This window comes from Lissotriton helveticus, chromosome 7 (genome assembly GCF_964261635.1).
Source record: "Lissotriton helveticus chromosome 7, aLisHel1.1, whole genome shotgun sequence".
NCBI classification, from domain to species: Eukaryota; Metazoa; Chordata; class Amphibia; order Caudata; family Salamandridae; genus Lissotriton; species Lissotriton helveticus.
This window is the reverse complement of record NC_136068.1, coordinates 68,119,071-68,125,565: the sequence shown is the minus strand read 5'-3', so window position 1 is coordinate 68,125,565 and position 6,495 is coordinate 68,119,071. Positions and strand designations below refer to the sequence as shown.

Below are 6,495 nucleotides of genomic sequence, written 5' to 3'. Positions count from 1 at the left end.
GCCACTCACTGCTGGCTCATGGCTCCCGTCCCGCTGCAGCGTGTTTTCATATCCCGCCGGCCGTCGACTCCGAGAGTCACAGTCTCATCAATCACGTCACTCACTGACTGTCAGTGTTAGACAGCGTTTGGGACCGGGCCGGGCGGGGTAACCGTAGTCATGTTGCAACTTGCAAGTTGGTGTCAGCCGCAGCTGCAACTGTGACTCTGACTCTCTCTCTGACCGTGAAATGCACCCAGGCGCAGGCACCCTCGGCTGCCCCTGTCCAGCCCCCAGGCCAACTCCAACCAAAGCAATTCAAGGGCAGGCTGGCAGCGAATATTTAATAAATAATATATGCAGTGTGTGACTGTCTGTCTGTGTGTACTAGAACTGAAGTAGTTAACTTTCGTTGACGTTTCATCATTTTTTCATCATCATGGCATTGGCGCCTGGCTGGCGGCCGGCCGGCTGCAGAGTTGTTGATAGTTTCTATTTGACACAGGGTGCAGGAGGTGGGCGGGCCAGGGGGCCTCGAAACGGAAGTTGCCAGGTGGGGCCGGGCTGGAGGTTCTGATGGGGGTAGGGGCTGTGTGTGAGCGCTGCAGCGCGCGCAGATTTTTTTTCATTTTCGTTTAGGCAGGCTGCCACAGGCTAGCCACGCCCCAGCATAACCACCGCGCTGCGCAGTTAGTTACAGCGGCAGGCGCAGCTCCTCCACTGCTGCCCCACCAACGCCAAGAGAGCACAAATTAGGCGCGACGGCCCCAGCGGCCCTACCAACGACGACGACACCGAAGGGCAGAGGCAGAGCCAGCTGAGCTGACCCTGGGCTTGCTGGCTGCCCTGTGCTGTGCTGTGCCAGCGGTCCGTGATGGTCTGGTGGCCGGGCCTGCTGCAGCCGGTTGGCCCGGGTCGGTGTACTGTCTCCAGTTACTTGGCTGGGCCTGGCAGACTGTGGCCTGCTGCTAGTAGCAAGCACGCAGCAAAGTAGAGCTGGGCAGAGCTAGCTAGCTAGCTAAGCTAGCCTCTAGCAGTGTGTGTGCCACTGCCTGCCTGCCGACTGGCCCCACACCATGAATAACGGTAAGAAGTACTGAAGATAATAATACAACAATAAATTAAGTTAGTTAAGAGCACCACTAATGACTTACAGTTTTAAGTTAAGCTTAGGTGATGATGACCCGATCTGCTCCCACACTTTGTTCCTTCAGTTTTTCTTTCATTCCGGTGGACGAGGGGGAAGGAAGGGGAGGGGAGGGGAGGTGGGAGGAGGTGCGAGTCTGCGACGGTGCCAGAATGGAACCTAATGGATTTCTAGGTATTTTTACAGGCAGAAATGAATCTATCGTCGGCCTGGTATTTGAGTTGTGCGTGCCAAAGAAGTACTGTAAATTGCTAAAGGTCAGTTGTTGTAATTGGGCCTGAATCCATCGAGCCAGCCAGCTTATTGTTGCTCCATTCGGTTTTCAGGATGGCCAGGCCAACATACTGACTATCTCAAATGATAATCATTAAATTGAAATTGTTCCGATAAAGTATTTTGGCATTCAGTGTCACTGCTCGACTTGGCGTGCTGTGATTGCATTGCAATAACGCAGTAATTGTTTTCAAAACGGTAGTTTTTACTTTGCATTGTTTATTAGGCCGTGTTAACAATTTAACCACCATCCAGATAAAAACCACCTAAAGTGCAAGTTGTGTAGGAAATTATAGAAAAGACTGTACAAACAAATGCTTCTGATGTAACCTGCAGATGACCTTGCCTTTTTTCCTGAAATGACAGTTCTAAAAGTGTATGGCACACTGCTGCACAGAGAGTTACTTTTAGTGCAATTATTTATTATGTGAATGTATGTGAGCCCCCTGACCTCAGTGACTGTCCGCGCGCCGCTTTCAATTGGCCCACCCCATTCTGATATCATATCGTGATGACTGGACATTGCGTCTTGCCTGGCTCGATTTTGACCCCTGATTTGCACGCCAACCTGCCTGGAGAGCTCCGGGTAATATGCGTGACTGACTCCTGTCCTGACTGTAAGACGTGACGTCATTGTTGTTCCCGGGGCTGAGTTACTGCAGCAGTGCCAATCTAAGCTGCTTGAGGTGTGCGCTTCCCTTCCCGTAACACTCTACCTCCCGCCAGTTCTGTTCCATATTTAAGCCCTCCACTGTTGCACGCCAGGCCAGCAGCCGGCCGCCGCACAAGCCGGGCTCAGCCTCAGGCGCCCGCAATCGGGTGCTACTGCCTACCGGCTGACTTGCGGTGCGGTGCCAGCTAGCCAGCCACGGAGCCACCGGGTCCTTAAATGCGCATTTTATTTTGACTGTGGTAAAATATCTGCTGCGCCTATGGGCTCTCATTTAGATTAAACCAGGATTGCGGCACCATGTCAGTGCAACTGTGCGCATCGCGCATGCCTAAAAAACCCTGCACTATCCTATCTGGCTGGCTGCCACACTTGTAGGACACACACGGACACCCTCTGGCTTTACCATACATGTGAAGTTTTGGGGCTCGAGACGAGAGTTGCAGTGAGTGCTATAATTATATGCAGTCAGAGAAAAACTCCACTGGAGTGGAAACCCAGTCCAGCACGGGGGTTTTGCACTTTTGCTGTACACACCATCTGGTCATATGTCATCCACAGCCAGCACAGAGCAGCGGATCTATGTGAAACTGGAAGGAAGGTTTAGTACGTAGCTGACAGTGGCCAAAGTAGTCGTCTTGTAACAGTGAGTCTGCCTGTCCCTCCGCTGGCCAGTACAGTGATGTAGTAGTTAACATGATTGAGGCTGTGATGACTGAGTTCAGTATCTCCAGGACCCAGTCCCAAGTCAGCGATCTAATGGCGGTTCCGTTCGGCCGGTGACTTTGGGAACTTGACTTCCGACCTCAAAAGTCCTGCCAATAATACCCAAGTCCTGTAATACCCTGCCTGCCCGATCACGCTCTCCACATGCTGCTAGTGTTCTGCAAGTGCAGCTTCCCGAATCCCAAGCCTACTCACCACTATTCTATGCCCCCCAGAGTACTGATGCTCCCTGCAGAGGGGTGCAACGTCTTCCTCTGTCCCCACAGCCTGTGCCATCCCCGCCCGCATCTCTGCTATTCGTTTGTTGTTTTTCAATTCCGTATTTTTGCGTCACAAATGCATGGTTCACCCGGATGAGTTTTTTTTTAATAATCTTTATTGGCACAGCAACTGACTGCAACATACAATATCTGTGGAAAACAGGCATGTTAAGAACAGTGTTATTATAATCCCCCACACCCTCGCTCTACCCATCTGTACCCGATATGCATATTGGAGTAATAATACCATGTCACCAGGAAACAACTGAAAACCTGGATTGATAACTTTATATAGATGATCATGCCTTCTGTATACATCTGGGTTTTTGGGCTCGCCTCCCGATGTGGGTGGAGCTAATAAAGTAAGTGGGTGGAGCTAGTGGAGGGAGTGGGTGGAGCCCAAAAAAGTGGGTGTGGCCTCCGACAAAAATTTCAGCACCTGCACTTCATATTTTACAAATTAAGCACTGGTGGGCATGGCATCAGCTCAGGCAGCCGACACCGGATTTCCCTCTTGCTCAAAACAACCCCTTTTCAACATCTGAGAGGGTGTAGGTTGTGGGCAATCCCCTCAGAGAGTGTGTGGGTGGTGGGCATCCCCTCAGAGAGTGTGGGGGCTGTAGGCATCACTCTCAGATGCTGCACCAGCCCACCTGGTGGATGCAGCTCAGTTTACTCACATTTCAGTTATTTTTTTAAGTCAAATAGTAGCTCTCTCTGGAAATTACTTACATGGTGTGTGCTTTCCTTCAGAGGAGAGCATTCCTTACAGCTGTGAGTACTTGGATGCTGCTTGGATTTGACTGCTGTAAAACACCAACAGAAGCATGGCCACCATACCAACAAGTAAGACAGCCATTAAGGGCTTACTTCCTGTTTGGATGGAGCCATTTTAACCTAATGTAGGACGTGTTTCATACTGTTGTGTGTTGCACCATTCCTACCACCATCTACTATGCTGAATGCAGTATATTCAAATACTTCCTTTTTAAGTTTACTCAATTTCACATCTGCACCTAAGACTAATGATCAACCCTCTATCCAATTCTAATGTTTTGATGAGGGTTTTGTGCCTTGCCGGGTCACATTAGTAGGAATCGCAGCGGTCGTAGAGGCTTCAATAATGGTAATCTAGAACCATATTGGCTTCTATGTGGACTCTATGTATCCCGTATGTTTCTGCTACTTAGGGCCTCATTGTGAATGCCGCAGTGTCTGACACCGAGAAGTTCGGATTTTATCATGTGCCATAATTATCACCAATGGGGCATCACATGGATTTTGGTATTGACAGCACCTAAGTCTACATGTCCTGGTATTTTACTAAAATATTTTCCACATTCAATTTAGTAAGGTTTGGTCTGCTGAAATGTATCTGCGAGATGCAATATTTACCTGTTGCTATAAAAACTCCACAATTGTACCTGCCACTCATGATGAAGCCCTATACATCTGTCAAGTACCCTGTAACCAGGCAAAATCGGAATTTTGATTTCCTGTATGTATATATATATATATATATATATATATATATATATATATATGATCAAGAGTACACAATACTCGAAACGCGTTGCCAGAAAGTTCAACAATAAAACATCTTGCCTGAAGCCGTGGGGTCTGTCTCCTTCTTTCGCCACGCCACGCGGTGTGGAGGTCTGAGGATTTTGTTCGTCATATATATATATATATATATATATATATATATATATATATATATATATATATTCAGAGCAAACGTCCCTTGCTGGAGGAGGAGCGGCCGGCCAGCTGGTGCAGGTGACGAGTCAAGGACCAGACTCGTAAATTATTCCGAGCAATTTCAAAAAGACACCGCACTCTTCTCGGATGTTTTCAAGCGTATTTAATCCAACTTTAAGAAAAACTTCCTCACCTACGCGTTTCGAACACAACTGTTCTTGATCACGGTACCGTGATCAAGAACAGTTGTGTTCGAAACGCGTAGGTGAGGAAGTTTTTCTTAAAGTTGGATTAAATACGCTTGAAAATATCCGAGAAGAGTGCGGTGTCTTTTTGAAATTGCTCGGAATATATATATATATATATATATATATATATTTTTTTTTTCTTTTTTTTTCTATTATTCCCATTTTTTGGATTGGTGAAGTTGAAGTGGGGTATTATTGTCCATACTGTATTTATAAATTTAGTTTTCGCTATTAGGGAGGACAATACAGATGCATACATTATTTCAAACACCAATATATTTTTGTTTTTGGGGGTGTATAAATGTGGACAATTAGATTATTGGACTGTGTGGGAAAAAGTCAATTTTATTGATGTGAACTGTGACTGCGCTACCAATAGGCCCAAACAATGTGACCCACAAACACAACCTCATTTCTTTGAGGAATCCCTGATGGTGACAATGCCTTGCCCCACATCGCCTTGACTTCACAGTGACCCTCCTAAAGGGAATCCTTCAAACTGCACACGCCTCATTAAGGGCCTGAGGGAATATGACCACACCAGCCCCAACACAATGGAACTCCATTGACCCAAGACCAGAGGCATCATCTTCAAAGCTGGAACAACTGGCACACCTGCCCTCCTGGGAGACAAGCTTACCATCTCTGGTGGACCACTGGTTCTTAGAACATCATCAACATGAAAACAAAGTAGTGCACAAAATGCCAGAAATTAATCAAAAGGACTCCTCCATCTAAATGTAAATGTCATGGTACTTATAGAGCGCACTGTCACCAGACGGTCACCTTGCGGTGTCGCCTATTCAGCTCCCTGGCGCTGATACTCATACCGCTATGGAACCCTTCCTGGCTTTCCCTGTGAAGTGTCCACTCCTGCGCACCCCCAGGGTGAAGCCAGGCATCCTTAGCTCTGTTGGGGCCGGTGTGGAGGCTAAGCAAGCTATTGCCCAGAGTTGCAGCGTGGGGCCCGTGATTAGAATAGGCACCGAGGCAAGAATTAACAGGTCCGAGGAAATTTAGCTCAAGACCCGCCGAGGCGGGAATTGAACCCTGGTCCCGGGCCAGACCTCTGCATCAGGGTCTGCCGCTCTAACCATTGAGCCACAGTCCTCCTTATCTAAGCACCTAGGATCTGTAACGATATCACCATATCCAACAGGACTGTCCCTTCCCTGCTCTAATTTAAGAAAGGAGCAAGGGCTCCTTAAGAACACTACAGCATGATGCAACAGCACTTGCACTTCCCTTTTGAGTAAGTATAAAGATATATCCATTCATGAAAAGATACAGGAAAGTATTGGAAAATGGTGTTCACTGTTGCTGAAAAAGATTTGCAAAATATGTGACAACATTGCAAAGCATGCTTCAGGTAGTTAGTTGTTTCTCTCAAAGCTTTTCTGCACTTTGAAGAAAGATCCACACATTTTCCTGACTGCCTTCTCTGACTCCAGGCTATGGTTTGCAGTTGCAGCAGGCGACTTGCAGCAGATA

At 47.5% G+C, this 6,495-nt stretch overlaps 1 protein-coding gene across 1 annotated transcript in view; it reads left to right on the top strand.

The window, feature by feature from the left end:
* Nucleotides 1-686: 686 nt before the first annotated feature.
* The window catches only part of LOC144768072 (solute carrier family 2, facilitated glucose transporter member 1-like), a 72,424-nt gene continuing 66,615 nt past the window's right edge, over nt 687-6,495 (top strand). The window contains exon 1 of the mRNA XM_078651460.1: nt 687-1,065. The gene's annotated coding sequence lies outside the window, so the exon portion shown is untranslated. The remainder of the gene's footprint in view (nt 1,066-6,495) is intronic.